The 19727-nt window shown below is 38.9% G+C and overlaps 1 long non-coding RNA gene across 2 annotated transcripts; it reads right to left on the bottom strand.

Moving 5' to 3' along the window:
- Window positions 1-5672: 5672 nt before the first annotated feature.
- On the bottom strand, window positions 5673-12700 carry LOC104588065 (uncharacterized). 2 transcript variants are annotated; one of them, XR_733717.2, is made up of 5 exons: window positions 12575-12700; window positions 12311-12401; window positions 12164-12225; window positions 8088-8149; window positions 5673-6065 (listed from the first exon to the last, which is right to left on the bottom strand). It is a non-coding gene; the product is annotated as an uncharacterized LOC104588065 (long non-coding RNA). The 2 variants fall into 2 exon arrangements; XR_016070814.1 differs by lacking the exon at window positions 12575-12700 and having other exon boundaries at window positions 12311-12568.
- Window positions 12701-19727: the final 7027 nt, after the last annotated feature.

Here is a 19727-nt window from a genome sequence, read left to right as displayed (position 1 = left end):
TACCCTTAAACTGGAAACTTATGAGACTTGTGTTAGTTTAGAATGTTCATAGCCGTTGGATAAGTCTGGGGAGATTTATCCTGCCAAGGCTGACACTGTCTCAGCCGCCAGGGTGAGACCCAAGGCACCTGCAGTGTAGGATTAATTGAATCTTTGAACTGGACCAGATTTCCAGTATTGCCCTGGACCTTGGAGATTGATGGGCAAAACTAGAAAGTTACACTTGACCCCTAGACTCGATTATGATACTGCACTAGGTGTCGGATTGGGCTGTCTTTGATATATCAATCAGTGAGATCCTTAGCGGGGCTCAAAACCTGGGTATGTTGGGACAGTCTGAGAATTCATCTGAGTGGGTGATCATAGTGACAGGATCAGCCCCTTTGTCGGACAAAGGTAATGATCGGGGATGCACTCTCTCTGATGGAAACCAAGACTGCCGGCAACCAATTTCAATCGTTGAGATTTGTTTTGCAAAATATATTTTATATGAGATATAAAAGTATATACATTATGGTTTCTAATTGTTTTCAAAAGGTTTTAATTCCTGTGATCCATGTGAGTAGAGAGTGTAGCACTGTTCCTTGCAGCCGAGGGAGAGGTCCTCTCTTGTCGGGCAGTGTTTGATCATTATGGGCTGAGAAGTTAAGTGTAAGGCCATTAAGGGTATTACCTGATGGGCTAATCTTGTATCTGCCCACAGTCCCTAGGTGTTACAAGGTGGCTTGGCCCAGGGACCACTTAGGGTTAGTGTTGGGCCCATAGAGCCCATGTGATGGGTTTCAAGGGGTGCACTGTCCATAACAGTGTATTCGGCCAGGCCTTGTAATAAAGGCTGGGCTAAACCCATGTGGCTGATGTGTAGATCAATGTTTGGGTCCCACGCCATACAAGGAAGCCCAACTGGGCAGCAGTTTGGAAGGCTAAGTGAGCACATGACCTTATTGGGCCTAAAGCCCATTTCGAACTGGGTTGATTTGATCAGTTAAATAAGGGGCGAATTCTGAGATTAGATTAGTAGATAGGATGGGGCCTTAACCCTATCCACTCAGAGAGTTCAGATCAGATCTGGAAACCTCCTAATAGGATTAGGAAGGGGTTGATCTGATCTGCAGATAAGATAAGGGTTTATCACTTAAAGGGAATTCTGATCCAAATATGATTTGGATCAGCAACTCCTAATAGGATTAAGAGCTGATCCCTTTGAGCTTATAAAAGGAGGAGGGGGCGGCAGCCTTAAGCAGACACATATTCACATCCTCTTCAGAGCTGAAATCACAGAAGAGAGAATTCAGCATTACTGTGCTAAATCTCTCTTGCCGCCTCCTTCCTGCCGCCGCCATATCTGCCAGTTCGATCTTCTGTTCTCAGTGGGAGTGATCAAGATTGGATCTTGATATCAGTCCTTTGTGAAAGGGCTGATTGGAAGTAGTGCTCACGTGCCATCCAGTTGATTCTTGCGAAGGATCTGGTTCTTTTGAAGAACGCTGCTGATTCTGCTCCATCCAGCACTGCGTCATCTTCAGTGGGAGCAGTTTTTGGTTCCTTCCTTGGGCGTGAACACCTCCATTGGGAGATATTATTTCTCCGTATCAGGTATATCCCTCTCCTACTGTTTTTGTTCAGATCTGGTTCGGTTCTTGGTTCAAGATTGATCCTTTAAAAATATGATTTTTCTAAAATAGGGAATACGATTCCCAGTACGATGGAGAGAAATTTTTGAAATTTGCCCATTCTATTCTGCAAGATTCGGGCGTCCATACGATGGATATCTCATCCCTTCAACAATAAGCACAAGATGGACTTCTGTTACGCTCCTTGCATATATATTGGCTACAACAACTGTCAAAAGGGTACCGTTGCTACAGCCCTCCTACAAGTAAAGAAATCATTGTTCGGCATGTTGTCTTTGATGAACACTCCTTCCCTGGCTCCGTATAGTCACCACCATCTTTTAGCTCTACTGGTTCCACTAGAGTGATACTCCCATCTCTAGACACCATTGACTCTGCCACTTGTCTAGCACCTGTCATTCCTGAGGTATCTTCCTCTCCCTCGCCCTTTGTCACTGTTACTAATGAGGAATCTGCTACTTCTTCCCCTGAGCCATTCCTGAGGTATTTGTTAGATACAACTCCAATAGTACAACTTCCTATGCGCACTCATTCTATGGCAATGAAATCTATGATGTCCCAACTGGCTCAGGCTTTAACTACCACTCGCCATCCTCTTCCATCTGCTTTACTTCATGATATTGCTACTCATGAAGTTGAACCTTCTTCTTATGTCCAAGCTTCCAAGTCTCCTCATTAGTGTTCTGCCATGGCTGCCGAATTTCATGCCTTAATACAGAATGGTACTTGGGAGTTGGTTTCTTATGATTCTTCTATGAATGTAGTTGGTTCCAAGTGGGTTTTTTAAATCAAACGGCACCCTGATGGTTCAATTGATCGTTACAAAGCTCGACTTGTTTCTCAAGGCTTCACTTAGGTTCCTGAGGTTGACTTCACTGACACTTTCCGTCCTGTGATCAAACCTACTACTGTGCACACTATTCTTTCTTTTGCCATATCTCGTGGTTGGGACATTCGACAATTAGATGTCCACAATGCTTTTCTTAATGGGTTCATTACTAAAACCATATTTATGCACCAACCGAAAGGTTTTGAGGATAACAATTATCCACATCATGTCTACAAACTTCACAAGGCTCTCTATGGACTTAAACAGGCCCCTCGGGCTTGGTTTTCTTGTCTTACTAATCGACTCTATGATATTGGTTTTCATGGTTTACAATGAGATCCCTCTTTGTTCATCTATACTCGGAGTCAAATCACTATTTATATCCTGGTTTATGTTGATGATATTATTGTTACCGGCTCATCTCTCTCGACTTATTAGTGATTTGTCTCAAACATTTGCCCTGAAAGACTTGGGATCGTTGCATTATTTTCTTGGTGTTGAAAGTCATTGGGACGCTACAGGGTTATTTCTTTCTCACCGCTAGTATATTTTGGATCTCTTGCTGAAGACCAATCTTGTTGTGGCCAAACCGATTTCTAGTCCCATGGCTACCTCTTCGCATCTCTCACGGTTTCATGGGGAAGCTTTATCTGATCCTACTCAGTACCGAAGTATTGTAGGCACACTCCAGTATGTCACTCTCACATGGTCGGATGTGGCCTTTGCTATGAATAAAGAATGTCAATTCTTGCATGCTCTTACTAAGGAACACTGGGAATTGTTAAATGAATCTTGTGGTATCTAAAAGGCACTATTGATTTCAGATTGTTTTTCCCATCTCAGACATCGGAAACTTTGGCCGCTTACTATGATGTTGACTAGGTAGGTTGCCTGGATGACATATGCTCTACTAGAGGTTATGGAATTTTCCTAGTTCTCACTTGGTCTTGTGGAGTGCTAAGAAGTAGCCTACTATTGTTCGGTCAAGTACAGAGGCTGAAATTCGAGCTCTAGCTAATGCCACTACAGAACTCATGTGGCTTTAGTCTCTTCTCTCTAATCTGGGTGTTAAATCCCAGTCGCCACCAGTACTATATTGCGATAATATTGGAGCCACATATTTTGCAACTCATCCTATATTTCATGCCCATACTAAACACATAGAGGTCGATTTTCATTTCCTACGTGACCTTATTCTCAAGAAGTATTTGGTAGTCTAGTTTCTTCCACTCAAGATCAAGTTGCTGATATTTTCACTAAGCTTCTTCCTGTTCACCGATATGAATGGTTTTGATCCAAGCTTCATGTGCTTCCATCCCACTATCACTTGTACTAAGGAATCAACCAGCTCTAGTCCTCTTACCAAAGAGAGCATTGTTACTCTAGAAAGAGTTACTACCAAAGATGGACCAGCTGCTATAGAAAGAGCTCCTACCAAAGATGGAGAAGTTACTATAGAGAGACCAACCAAAGTAAAAAAGGAAACTCTTCTTAGGAAGTTTCCTTTCTAGACCAATTTCCTTAATTGAATGTTTCTATTCTTGTAATTATTTTCTAGTTTTATTCATTATTGTTTTATATATAAACACTGTTGTACAATTAATCAATAATTAATGAAATTCGACCCATTCTTGTAAAAACATTGTCTTCACAAATTTTAATTATTCAAGGGTGTTTTGGTTTTTCATTGCAACCAAGCCGTCTATAGTTACAATTGCAAGTGGCATTCCTTCACATCTTTTCACTATTTTAAGAGACCATTCCTCTAGCTCTACAAGGCAATGTTCTCTAAATGCCTTATTGCAGAAGAGCTTCCACGAATCTTCAAATGGTAGGGGTTGCAGGCCATAGACATGGGTAATTGATCTACACAATAAAAAACTACCCCGTTGTTTCGTGCTGTAAGCATGATTCTGCTACCACAGTTATTACATGGCAAAGCAAATTGTATAGAATTCCGTTGGTCCATGTTCCAAACATCATCAAAGATGATAACATACCTCTTATGCCATAAAAACTCTTTCTTTGTCAACCAAATCGAATTCTTCCAAAATTGATCTTTGGCAACAGTTAAAAATTGTTCCCAATATAGGAAAAACAGTTGCCTAATGTTTTAGTTACAATTAAACAAGTTGTGGCTAGCAAAGCCATTGTTAAAAGTTTTTAGCAACAATCAATTATTGCAAAATATACTATTCATGTTGGCAGCAATAGTATTTTGCCACAACCAATTGGAATTGTTGTCAAATGTTTTGTTTTAACAACAATTAATAAAAAATTGTTGCCCACATAAAATTTTAGCAATAGCTATTTAATTGTTGCTCAAGGGTACCTTCAGCAACAATCATACTAGCTGATGTTATTTATAAATTTGCAACAATTAAAAATTTATCTCTAATTAGCATCTTAGGAAACAACCCTTTCGTTGAATAGGCAACAATCAAGCAATTGTTGCCCCAAAGTTTCATATACAACAATCATGTCAGTTGTTGCCAATTTACAATTGTTAACAACTAGACAATTGTTTCTTATGCTTATTTATGGCACCGGTTTTTCCAAACTATTGTTGAAGTAGCAACAATCAAGCAATTGTTACCTTAACTGTTGCCAATTATCATTTTAATTGTTGATATTTAATTTAATAAATTGTTACAAATATTATAATAATTATTGTCAATCATCTAAATAAAATACACATGTAAAATGTCAATATATAAGCCCAATGATATTATAAAAGATAAAAATTGCATTCCAACTATAATTCATATGCAACTATGTTAAAAATATATTACAATTTCCAAATTCATATCATATAAATAATACAATTAACAAAAACTTTAATCTAATGCATAATACAATTAACACAAAATTTGATCCAATGCCTCCACCCACATATTTGGAGTTATGCCTTCTGCTACTTAACCACGACAACTAGTTCGTTGAAAATGATAAATAGCTCATGAAAGGTTGATTCCACATCTTGGAGCTCTAACTTTGCTCTACATTTGGCAAGTGTTTGCAAACTTAACATTGACATATGTGCAATGGTCACAAAACCAATGACTTGAATCATTCAGTTGACTGGGAGCTTGGGAGGCCGTTCCTTTGCCTCTTCCACCTCTAGATTTGTAGCACCATGGGAGTCCACATTTGACAAACCATTCTCCAATGCTCATACCAAATTCTCAAAGTAGTTTCAAGTCACACTATCATCAAAAGTAAACAGGTTATTAAATTTTAAAAGTTCATATTTCTATTGTAAATCACTGCTGAAATTGGAGAATAACAAGCAAGATAGGATTGATGAAGGTGCTTCTCCCTTTCTTATTCCATCAAGGCTTTCTTCCCAGGGGCTTATATTAAAAAGGTGCTTATCCCTCAAATGATGATTAATATTTGAAAAAACAGATCACGTCCTACACCTTAATACCAAATATCCCCACAATGTTCAGTTCCAGCAATATATGTGTTTCTAGTAACCTAGTCAGCCCAGCAAGCTGTCTAGAACTCATTGAAGTCTTTTGATGGGCCCTCTGCATTTAGATAAACTTGTTCCTTCTCAGCACATTGATGAAGCCGTTTTAACCCAAACTCAGCCTCACCTACAAAACAATTATCTTACCAACTCTAAAAAGAAGATAGCAAACATAGACGATAAAAATATGTACAGTGCAAATACAAATACAAATACAAATATGTATAGTGCAAATATATACAAAATAATACAAAACACATAGCTTTGCACTCTACATATTTGCACTTGTACTCCTTCCAAATTGAGCCTATAGAGTTAAAGATTAGACTATTGACCAACTTCCTGATTTCATTAAGCAAAACTTGAGAGTTGGTCTTTGGGGAATCTGGGCTTCTCTAGAGAAAAGGATAGTGAATAACCTTAAAGGACATTATCTAACTCTCCCCTTGACTTATTCGTCATTCTAATTCAAAGAAGATCCCACAATATCATGGCTCAAGGGAATTCTAACAACACTTATCAACTAAGCAACTAATGGCAATAGGGGTTGTGGAGTATTACAAACAAGATACACGCTATATAGATGCTAAGAGTAAAGATGTTTAATTTTTTTCTTCTTCTCCTAAAGACTGAAACAAGTAGATCTATTAGTCAAAGAATTGGTTGAGGAGTGAATAGGGTGGCATGGCATCTGGCTATAGACTTTTCTTCCGTTGCCTTTGCTAAGGATGTGTTTGATTGTGGAAATGAACTGAATTTGAATTATCCCACCTCAATGCTGTAGAAATTAAATAATTGTCACCCCTTTCATTTTGAGTTCTAACCTTTTCACCGAGTTCAACTACACTAAGGATTGATCCAAACATGGAAATTCTATACAAGGAATTGAAAATTCCTATTCTGCCTCCAAATCCAAATGCAACTCAAGTACTTTGTTTGTCCTTTTTCTGTCCATGGAGCCCTCAACATGCCTCAGGTTATATTTTTGAATGCTTGAAGGCTTTCCATGTCCTTGCCTTTTATTACAATTTTGTAACTAAATGATAAAAAGTTAAACCAAGTTGAGTAGTTATCTTAAGAAATTTCTAGTGTGTTCATTCAATTGGATAACCTATCATGTCTAGCAAGGTTTATTGTCCTCATGGTGTCCCTTATGAGTTACTTGTTAAAATATTTCACTACTTGATATCTTTCATTTTTCTCTCATTCTATAGGTGTTTATAAAACTTCATTTCATAGGTGGACACTAGACCTGTTCATGGAACCGGTAGCCCGATGGCCCGGCCTGGCCCACACCCCGATCGGGCTTGGTCATGTAATTAGGCCCGCGGGCCTGACCTCAGGCCTAACATAATATGTATTGAAATATATATATTTATAATTTAATATATACATTTTTTTTCTTTATAATTTCTCTCTCTCTCTCTCTCTTCAATCGCTTCAATAGTAGTAACATGGACTAAATTTCGAGCTCAAGCCCAGGCCCAAGCCTCAGGCTTTTTATGAGGGTCATGCTCGGGCCCAAGTTGTAGGCCCAATGGTCGGGTCGGGCTCAGGCTTGAGCCATAGAAAAATCTATTAATACAAAGTGAAAGCCCGACCCATGAACAGGTCTAGTGGACATTGACAAAAAAAATAAAGCAACCAATCTAGAGCACATAGTAGTGTTTTTCTATAATCAATTCTAAGAAGGTAAAAGTGATAATTTAACTCAACTTATAGATGAAGGAAACTATGCTTTTTGTGACTGCTAGATTACAGAAAAAGTAGGTTACAGATTGACTATAGCATTTTACTATTTTATTCATTAGGAAAGTCAACTATGGAAGCTTTCCTTTATTTATTTATTTCCTTTTTATGAATAAGTTGGGAACAATCCACAATGTCAAGGTTTAGGTTCATTTAACATTATTTAGGATCAAACCCAGCTCCAGACACTTTCTTGAGTCTCATGATAATAAAAAGCATATAATCCTAGAGAATGCCCATAAAAAGCATCCACTGCAAGAGAACCATCCCATAACCACCTCATAAAAATCTAAGAAAAAAAAAAGAAAAAATAATCAACTATAGCAACAACATAAGAACCTTTGAAACATAAAATAAAAATGTAAATTGAAAATCGTTCTATAAGTATTCACTAAATCACCTCTACAAAAAGATCCAGCTCAGTCATGGCCTCTCGAACTCTCCTGCGGAAAGGACATGCCTCTGTTGACAAATAATATTAACACATAACTTATGCATCATTAAAATCCTAAACTAAAAATATAACAAATAAAATGTTAAATTAAGTTAGTGAATGTAGTGCAAAGTAAGTCTGGGGATATGGAGTGAACTGTCACATATTGATTAAAATGTTGGCTGGATATAGGAGACTCCTTAATAGGTATTAGGTAGATGAAAGAAGATATCTCTAATCCATAGTGCAAAGTAAGTCTGGGGATATGGAGTGAACTGTCACATATTGATTAAAATGTTGGCTGGAGATAGGAGACTCCTTAATAGGTATTAGGTGGATGAAAGAAGATATCTCTAATCCATAATTGTACCTTTACTCTAGAGGAATCCATGGTTTGGCATACATCATGATGAACACCTCATTCAGGTGGGTTCAAAGGTTGAACATGTTGACAGACTCATTGGTTAGAGAGAGGGCCAGTAGGGATTAATTGTTGGGTGTGCTGGATGATCTAGCTTAGCACATATCTTACTTCTATTTTCCCTTTTTCTAATAAAATTCACATTAATGTGTTATTGATCAAAAAGATTAAAATGCTGGCTACAAAATAGTATCTGTTAAAACAGTGGTTTGTTTGCCTTCAGAGTTTCACCTAAACTAAAGGACATCCCAAGTGCCACATGAGTCATGGATCAACCTGCAAAGATCCGTAGTTGTCACTTCCTTCAAAGACCCAGTAGCAGTGCTCTCATCGCTACTTGCTACAGATTCTCATTGGACTACCTCAGAGGAACTAACCTCACATGCAGCATTTGAGATGCTATTATCTCCTAAACCAGCATCATCAGCATTTTCAATGGCAAGATTGCTGCTCCAGTCTAACCAGTTCCCTGTCATCCACAACTTCACCCCTTGCCCATGTAAGTCTTCTCCATACAGAATTAGCCTCACCATCCATTTGACATAAATCTTCTGTGGAAGGGGTAAGCGATTCCTGCCTTGAAATAGCTGAAACCTGTTTGTCCAAAATGTTGAGCTTCACATCCTTATTCTCTAGCGGCCTATTGTTAGAACCAACAAGAGCAATCTCCATGTCACCTACCAATCCATTCCCACTAACCCCATCACAGTTGGATTGAGATGTTATGCCAGGTTTACTGCTCTCTTCACACATGGGATGATGATCAGTTAGAAAAGGAAACGAATTATCCATTGGGACTGGCTGCACATCATCCTGTGCAGTTTCCTTTTTTGTCCCCAACTTTTTGTCTGAAGATCCAGGCTGAGCATTCTTATCCAGAATTCATGTTGTCAGAAATTCCACTCGACACTCAACAGTGCTGGACTGAGATGCTCCACCCAGATCTGCTTCGACTAATTTCCGGAGAAAGAGAATCATGCCTTTGTGGGCTTAAGGAAGCCCATTTATCTGGCTTTACACCACCATCTTCAGGATCTTTTTTCCTCTTGAGCCTTCTCTCCATTGATCTAGCCCTGGTCTCATCATCATCCCGAGATGATTTATCAGCCAACTGGCTTGAAATCCTAGATGGCCGAGGACGCCTATACCCATCTGGAAACACATAAGGAATCTGTTTTCTACGAACATGTAAAACATATATCTCCATCCCTGGTTTCCAAAATACGTACATGTTTACTGAATGCCTAAACTCATCTACTGTCCCACGTATGTCAGATTGTTGACCTTCTTGGACTCTCACCCCTAGTTTCCTTTGCAACCCCATAAAGAAAGCATAGTGCGAGCACTGTTTGGAAGTGTCAAATACTCATTTGGATACGGGTGACACTGCAATCCCATATGTGTCCTGCTCTATCTGCATATCTTTATCTAGTTGTATTGAAGACATTAAGCTTGGAGTCATTGACCCTCCATGAGGAGTCATGGCTTATAAGTAAGCTCTCTGATTTCTTTTTTTTATCATTTTTTTTTTCATAAATATAGTAGGAGTTGGCAGGATACTTGGCTTTTTACATAACATACAACACTAAAGTGGTTTTGGGAGGAATTATTTCAGGATACAACTTGCTTGTACAGTTGTACTTCACTCAGCTTGAAAAAATTAAAAAGAAAAAAGGTTATACCTCATTCTTCTTAGAGTAATATACATGATTGATCTCTTCTGAGACTTCTTCTAGTCTTGCCCATCTATTCAGTGGATTGACTATTGTATCTTTTCATCTCGCATTTTTAATTTAATTCTCCAGTCATTGATCCAAAAATAATAAACAAAATAGGGAGAGACCCAGAGAAATTTGCTAATCAGGTCAACTAGAAAGTTACCTAGACAACCTTACCTAGAGTACCCCTGTAACCAATCCAAACTATCCATCAAGTGAATATCCTCTGAATTGGTCAATGTTCACTCCCTTGGTCAACACCAACCCTATACACCAATGTAGATTATCCAAATATTTTACACATCAAGGAACAATAAGCAAAGTTTGGCTCAAAAAAACATCCAATTTACCTAAGTACTTAGAAAAGTCCAACAATAAGTAAAGTGCTTTACTCCTAAAACACTTATATGATGACTATGAAAGTTCATTTACGCTAGTTGTGGCCAGACAAATCAGAAAAGTCTGATTTTGACTTCTTTGTTCATGCATTACTTGAGTAAGCAATGATCACATATACTGCAAATGGATATCCCATTTTGGTTTCTGTTATTCAATTATAGCAATTAGGTTTTGCATCGAATATTTGTTGCTTCTTATTAAAAAGTGTGTATCAAAAGACAACTGTAGATGGATATCCCATTTTGTTCTGCTAATGTTTCACCCTAGAAAGAGCATGCTTGTGCTTCCTATCTTTAACAATTATGTGGATCTTGACAACTAATGGCAATTTATTAGTAACCCTCATAGTTTAATCTTGAATTTATTTAGATTTTCCATGGAGTGGTTTAATTCTTCCTCATGCATGAGACATCATTAAATATGGGAATAACACAACAGCTTATGTTGGAATCTCAGATTTGAAAGGCCAAACTTGTTTTATAAGTCTTAACATGTTGTTTATCATCTCTTTTCTAATACCTTAAAATTCCCTTTTCTTTGATAAGGGCTACTTATTCATGACTCATATTATGTTCTTCATTCATAATCCATTCATAAGATGCCATATGCTCAACGCTATGGTGGAAATCGCCATGAATCCACTTGGCTTGGTTCAGGTAAGCTACAGTTTCCAACTAACCAACCACAACCATGAAATTTTTAAGGGTTATAGCCTTACGATTATTTATATGTAAAAGAATTTCATGGTTTGACCTTTCATTTGAATGATCAAATAGATGTTCTTTTATATTTTATTTTTTTAATAAATAACAGATAAAATCCATTCATTAAGGAGCTGAAAAAACCATAATACAACAAATTGGCCCAAAGGAATAAGAGGCAAAGTACAAAACTGAAGCTGAACAAAAATAAAAACTCACAATCTACAGATTACAACCCAGCCCTGGACCCACTCTAGATTAACCTTTGATACTCTTGCTCTAGCTAAACTGTCATCCAACGAATTGGCACTTCTAGGTTTTTAGTTGAATGAAGAATTCAAAGAATCCCTTAGGAATAGTGCAATGGATCTGGCCCAAGTGCTACTCTCCACCACATATCTCATCAATCCCTATACAGATAGCATTCCATATATTGTATCAAAAACCAATAAGCAGCCTCGTTTTTGGATTCTTTTCTATTGCAATTGCAGAATATAAAACCTCCACATCTAATTGAAATTTAATTTTAGGCTCCACAAGCCTTAAATTAATATTATACCTTAGCATCTCATTTCTACCATGTTAACCTTCACTTAGAATGCCATGGTCGTGCCAGTTCTCTATGGATTGCTTTATCAAAAGCACATAAATTATTAAATCAAGTCAAATATTTAATTTGCATCCAACTGTATTTTATCAAAAGAATATTGATCTCCATCAATTCCCTTACTAAGAGAATATATTTCTATGACTCCAGTGTTAAAAAGAATTAAATATAGAGGAAGATGATATATAGAGATTGACCTGGGATTGAGTCTCACTTCTGGGTATGTTATATGCTATCGTGAGAAAGGCCAAACTTGACCCTGTTTTCCAGAAACAAACAAATAATGTTAGATGGGCCAAGAAAGAGACGCATAGAAATTTTCAACACAAAAATCAACATCTTACCTCAAGTCACTACAACCGCGAATCTTATGGATGGTTTGTCTTCAAGTCACTATTTTTATCTTATAGCCCCCCTGTCTAGCTTGATCGACCACTACAAATTTACAAACCTAATGTTAAAATAATGAGAAAAGTAGAAAACCCTATAGAAAATAATGGGAAACCCTAATAGAAACCAGCAAATAAAATAATAGAGAGAAAAATAGAGAGAGCCTAGAAGAGCAGGTGAATCGTAGAAGTCCAATAAATCAGAATAGAAAACCCAACAATTTCTTAGTGATGCTCTTTCACGTTCAAGTCAAACTCGAAGTTGTTGAGGCGTCGAGCTCAAACTCGTGGGGTTTTGCTGTTTTACTTGCCGTGGTGGAAAATTCAAAATTTGGGATATTCGATGGAGGGAATAGAATTAGATGTGGCGGGCAGTGGTAACTTTCTAATTATTTGTTGGGTTGCGTAATTAAAGAATTAATTTTGGTAAGAAAAATTGTAATGAGTAATTAATTATAAATAATTATGTTTTCCTTTAAATTATTAGAAATAATTATGTTAAGCAGTAGACCTGGCAATTGGGTTGGGTGGGTCGGGTTCGAGTTAGGTCAGGACATTTCAGGTTGATTTCGGGTCAGATTGAATTTTGGGTTGGATTGATAAATGCTAGACCCTAACCTAAATGTTTGAATTAGGATTGACCTACTGGTCAATTCAAGTCATCCTAAAATATAATTGAAATTTTAAAAAATAAAGAAAAATAGCTTAAAATGCCAAAATTAAAGGAATTAACCTTAAAATTTGAAAAATACAATAAAAAACTTGAACATTTAACAATTCAAGGAGTAAACAATAAACAGCAAAGAATAAATGGTAAAGATTAAATAGTAGAAACTTCTAAAAATACATAAATAATCCCAATTAGACTTGACAATTGGGTCAGCGGGTTGCACATAACCCAATCCAGTTTTTTTCGAGTTGATTTGGGTTGGGTCATTCTCAAATTCTAGTAGCTAAATATGAGACTCGGCCTAACCCTATTTTAATTGTGAATGGTTATTTCCATGTAGGTGGCAGGTAAACCTCTTTATGGGCCCAATTGCTCAATGAGTCAGGTTTATTGTTGAATAAACCAATTGCTCAATAACGAGTCAGGTTTATTTATTTAATATAAATAAATCAATTTTATTGTTGAATAAAAAAATCTTATTTCCCAATTTCTTGGTTGAGCTTCGAGATTTATATGAGGGTTATTCTCAATCTAAAGATCTATGCCCAATAGTCGAGTCTAGATCACAAAAAAGTCTATTTCTCTTTGGGCCCCTTGGTAATTAATGCATATAGATCACAAAAAAGTTAAAAATTATGACCTAGTCTAGAAGTTGAGATAAAAATTAAAAAAATATATATGAATAAAAAAGAATCAGTTTTATGAAATCAAAACTAGTTCACCAATTCTTGATTTGCCCAATTATGGCAGATTCACCGGTGTTTGGAGCCTAAACAGCAAATTGGTTAGTGGAGTAGTTTACAATTTCTTTTATCAAACCAATAGACCTTATTCATGGGCCGGGCCAGGTTTTCACTCTTCATTAACATATTTTTTCAAGGCCTCTGCCCAAGCCCGAGCCAACCATCGGGCCTACAACTTGGGCCCAAGCCTGAAGTCTAAAGCTCAACTTGTTGCCACTGCTATTGTTGAAGCAGTTGAACAAAGAGAAATAGAGAGAGAAGTTATAAAGAAAAATAAAAAATGTATATATTAAATTATTAATATATATTATAATAAATATTATATATTTTATATTATATAAATTAATCGGGCCGAGATTTTTTGACAAATCCTGAGCCCGGCCCGAAACACAATTGGATTTGGTGTTCTGGGCCCGAGGTCAGGCCCATGGGCCTAACTACATGTCCAAGCCCAACCAGGGTGTGGGTTGGGCCAGGCCGGGCCATTGGGCTACCCGACCAATGAACAGGTAAGTCTACAAACCAGTTAATCGTTACAATTCTCGAAACAATGTATTATTGATATTTCAACATTGAAATATTTGTATATTTGAGATTAATCGAGTAAAGGTACCAATGTTTTCAAACCATTGCTTGATGCAAACGGTTGAACCATCCAACCCAAAACTTCTCACAATTTTTATTCCAATTACACTATAGCATAATGTTATAGGAAAAAAAATATTGAAATGACAAATAACTGTAAAATAGGGAAAAAAACTATGTTTTCGGAAAGACATGGTGAGGACTTTGACCAATCAAAACCCCTCTATGATTTGATACATATCCTACTAATTTGTTACCATTTTATTATATGATACTGATTGATTTTGATTAAAAGCTGTTTCTTTATCATGTCCTTCTATTACTATAATCAAAAATTAAAAATAGAAATTATATAAATGCCATAAAAGTTTGAAATTGTTTCTTTTTTTTTTTTTTGCATTTTTCTGTATTTTAACCAAACTTATACTAAACTTGACCCATTGAAATCACTTCTCCCATTTAAGCTGCCCCAATAAAAATATAAAATAAGTTAAGATGAACCTTTTTCTTTTTGTTGCTTCCATATTAAACATTCTTTAAAGAGTTGTTGAATGTTTTAAATCACTATAACTACAACTTTTCTATGATTGTTGCCACATGTTGATAGAAATTAGCAACGGTTGGTCTACAATTAGTAACCATTGAATAAGGCCTGTTGTCAATGCATTGGTTTAACAACAATGGTAATCAATTGTTGTCAAAAAAAGGTGCTATTTGCAACAGTTGGATACGGAACTAGCAACAATTGGATAAAATCTGTTGCCAGTCCATGGTTTTAACAACAGTAGAAATCAATTGTGGCTAAAATTAGGCTTTTGGCAACAACCATTTCTAACTGTAAAAAGTTGACTGTTGCCAATGGTCGATTTTCTTGTAGTGATCATCTCCATTCTGTCGACCTATGATGACTCTTCTCTTGCCTCAGAAAATTGCTTCAGCATCGTCCTCAGTAGATCGTGGGCTGCAACAGACTTGGACACGGTTACCCAAGCGCGACATTCAAAGTGTGCGATCAGCTTTTCATGGTCGAAAGCCTTTCTGACGAGAGTCGTCTTGCCCAGTCCACCCATTCCGACCATGGCAAACACCATACGCCTTGAATCTCTTTCGACAAACCAACGCACCAATTCATCCCTAGCCTTGTCTATGCCCACAATTTGATCTTCTTCCATGTAAAGAGAAGCTACCCAAAAATCATGTCTCATATGGTTCCTAGAAATGGAACTCCATCCTTGAATCGAACTACTCAATTTGTATCTGTCCCTTATCTCCTTTATTTCACGGATCATTGCTTTAAATTCATCTATTTTTGTGCCCAATTCATGGCATTGACTTAGCTCCATGAAAAAGCAAACAGTTTTATGAATAAAAGAGATAAACTTAGGATTGCAAACTTGTAACTTTCGAAGCTTGAATTCGTCCAAACTCCCGTAAAGAGAGTCCCCCTTTAGGTACCTGAGAATGCGTTTAACTATACTCCAAAGTGTAGATGCGGGCTAAGACTGAGAGAGAAATTGGCACACTTTATTGATGGCAAAGGCCACATCAGGTCTGGTAATAGTAATGTACTGTAGGGAGCCAACTATGCTCGATAAGTTGTTGGGTCAAACAAGTGAGTGCCATCAATATTGGAGAGTTTGCAGTTAACGGCAAAAGGCGTGCCCATGGGCTTAGCATCAGTGAGACTAGCTTTATGAAGCAAGTCAATAATATATTGACACTGGGAGAGGATAAACCCAGATGAAGCACAGGACACCTGAATACCAAGGAAGAAATAGAGTTCATCGAGATCCTCGATGGCAAAGTGCTTAGAGAGTGAAGCAATGAGCGAGTTTACAACAGTGGGCTGATTACCCGGTGACAATAATGTCATTGACAAAAACCAAAACATAGAGGGTGATACCTCGATCATGAAAAAGAAAGAGGGAGGGATCGCATGTGGACCCACTAAAGCCCAACTGCAAGAGATAAGAATACAGCCGGAAAAACCAGGCCCGAGGAACCTGCTTGAGACTGTACAAGCCTTATGAAGCTTGCACACATGATTGGATTGAGTAGAGCCAACAAACCCCAGAGCATCGTATTGGCATTATCTAGGGTAGGCACAAAGGACCAAGTGTTGTTTCTAATAAAAGCATCGTATTCACATTGCATAACTTGCCACCATTCTGGATACGTCTTAGCAATAGTGTAAAATGAGGGTTCAACCGACGCAACTTTAGAAAGAAGGGCCTTAGGAAGTTGGCTAAGTGACCTTCGGGAAGCAGTACCTGAGGGAACAACAAGAGCTCAGCGGAGTACGGTGTAAGGGAAGAAGGTGTATCCGTACCAGATTCAAGAGCAAACCGGACAACAACGGCGGTGGGCCTAATGGGTGGAGATAGAAGAGTAGGTATCATGGGCTCAAGTGGAGTTGTAATCGGTGAAGCAGAACTGGAATTATATATCTTGCATGGGCTCGGCTAGAGCTGTAATAGGTGAAGTAGGCGCACTAGGAGCAACCTGTAACGTGAGCTGAGAAGGAGCTGCAATAGGAGCTGTCGAGCTGATGTAGTGCTTATACATAGGGGAGTAACAGCTAGCGGAGATGATGTTGGGGAAGATGGGGTCACTGTAACTTTGGAGGAGAAGCTCTGAGGCGCGTCTGAAGACACTGTCTTTAGAACGTTATTTGCCCCCACTCAGTTTCACTGAGTTTGCTGTTGGGTTGCAAGCAAATTCGTTCCCAGGATATAACAGAGCCTTGGGCGAGAATCTGCAACCAGCAAAGTTGAAGAGTCTCCAAATAAACCTTCTGTGAGACTGTAGCAGACCGGACTGAGAGAGAGAGAGAGAGAGAGAGAGAGAGAGAGAGAGAGAGTGAATTTTGAAATTGTGTTTTGGAGTCTGATTCATGCTCCTTAAATAATTTGTGAAGAAGTATGAGGAAAAGGTAGGTGATGGTTTAGAGAAGGCACCTTGAACAGTCATAATTTCAAACATTGTGACTGTTTAAAAAGTACTTAACAATTAGTGACTGTTAACTTTGAATTGTGCCTCTTGATCACACCCGATCGAATCCCCATACTCTCATCTACTAATTCTAAGGAGTGTAAATCAACTCCTATTGAAATACTGAAAACAAAACTTATAATTTTCCAATGTGGGACAAGTTCAAAACTGGGTTTTTGTAAGAAAAAAACCGATTTTTCAATCAAGTGTGCAGGTGCAATTTCTCATGTAATTGACCAATCAAACCCATTGGATTTAATCTCTTATGAGATTAAAAACCATCAGATGAACGTGCACTCATGGACTCAGGTTGTAGTCCAGTGGTGGAGGGAATGGAAATAAAATTACCCGTGGGCTGTGTGGATGGTAGCTATTGTAGTGAGTTCTCTACAAATGGAAAAATAGTCTTCATTGATTGCACGTGACGGGATGGCCCGGCACAAATTTAGACCGGCCTGGCACAGCATGGCACGATGGTCCGTGCCGTGTCGGGCCTGGGGTTTTAGGTCTATAGGCCAGTACGACACGACATGATCAAGCAGGCCGTGCCGCCCATAGCCCGTGGCACAGCCCATATATAGAATTAGTTAGGTGGATGTGGGTCCAATAATGGTGGTCGCGGTTCCCAAAACAACAATAGAGGTGGACGAGGCTATGGTTCTGATGGGCATGCCCGTGGTCAGAATTCTAATAATTATCACTCAAACAACGAAGTTATTCATCAACTTTGCAACCATCATAGTCATATTGTGCTCACTTGTTGTAGATGGTTCAATGCCTCGTATCATGGTGAACAAAGCAATACTTCTATGCAAGTACAAACGGAGTCTGAGTACGATATCAAGTACAAACGGATTATAGTGGTACATATCAAGTACAAACGGAGTCTAAGTACGATATGGTTCTAGGAGAAGTCCTTTACCTAGAAAGCTGAGTTTAAGGAAGAAAACTAAGGGATTGGCTGGTTGGTGGCCGAGGTCTTTGGAAACACAAGCGAAAGCGAGCATATGGTAGGGAGCTTCCTCAACCAACGACCCTATTTAAAGAAATATGTACGACTTAGATCGCTTCAATCCAACGGCCGCAAAGCCGCTGACTTGACAGCCCGAACCGATGTGTGCCACGTAGCATCAACCTCGAGAATGCAAAATGACACCGAAATGACTATCCGGTCTGCCCACCAACTCCGGGTTAGGAGCGACCCATCACTTGTCTCGCGCATGGCCATGACCGATCGGTGCCATTGCCCGTCTAGCGCATGGGTCCATAATGTCACCCATACAGAACACGGACGACGAACGTGGACATGGGACACCTTACAACCGTGCCAGGCACGGTCCCTTTCTCTCAGCTCACCATGATTCTCCAAAGAGGCGAAGTCAACAAAGTAGTAGACGACCAAGTGGAGCTCTCAACAAGCCGAGGCTGACACCTCTACGCCTCTATATGACGCTCTCTTCGACCAAGCCGAGACCTCTTCCTGACGCCTCCAAGAAGCATTGTAATAGTCTCTTTGGCTGAAGTTGAGGTCTCCGTCCAACACATTGCTCGACCTCAACCACTACGGTCTCGAGAGTGGGGGGCAAGTGATATAGGCACATATGGCAAGGCCCCGGATTGTACCACATGGCATCGGCCAGACGAGATCCTAGCCGTTCAACTCTAATTGCCTCTAACCACATGGCAAGGTCAAGTATAAATAGGGTGTTCCCAGCTTAAGGTAAATCCATCTTCCTCACTCTTGCTCTCGAGTGGCCTTGTATGAGCCCTCTTAAGCCTGGTCCGACCCCTCACAAGCCACTTGACTAACTTGACTATCGGAGCCTCCATCCCTGGGATAACACCTGGGGTTTCTGACATATGCTCTCCTCTTACTCTCAAGTCGGGCTCATCGGCCTCGGCCAGAAACGAAATTACCTTGTTGCCCTCGGTCCCATCCTAAGCAGCAACACTCCTAAATGCTTTTCTAGCGACTTCCTCCCCTTCCATGAGAAAGAGACCCATAGTCTTTGCCACGTGCATATCTCAATCTGTGCGAACCTCTAAAACCAGTTTCTATTCTGATGAGCACAACTCCGAAGAGACCTTACCTGAGTCACAAGGGCTCTCTGTGCAAAAGAACCTCTAACACAACCCCTTTACCAACGGTAACCGTGGGGTCCTCCTCTACCATCACTTCCAACTCTTCTCTATCCACAACTGGGCAATCCCCTAAAGGTTCTAGTGGATCCCTTGTGCTCTCTTTCCACTGCAAACAAAATCTTCTTTTTTTTTTTCCTACAATGAATCGTTTGGTCGATTCTTTTTCCAGCCTCGTTTGAGGGTATTAAATTTCTTCAGTTCCTTACCATCTTCATGCTCTGTCTTGATTTTCTTGGTTCAA

Source organism: Nelumbo nucifera, chromosome 1, assembly GCF_055504915.1.
Source record: "Nelumbo nucifera cultivar China Antique chromosome 1, China Antique-T2T, whole genome shotgun sequence".
Classification (NCBI taxonomy): Eukaryota; Viridiplantae; Streptophyta; class Magnoliopsida; order Proteales; family Nelumbonaceae; genus Nelumbo; species Nelumbo nucifera.
The sequence above is the reverse complement of the archived record's forward strand: the minus strand, read 5'-3'. Positions and strand labels throughout refer to the sequence as shown.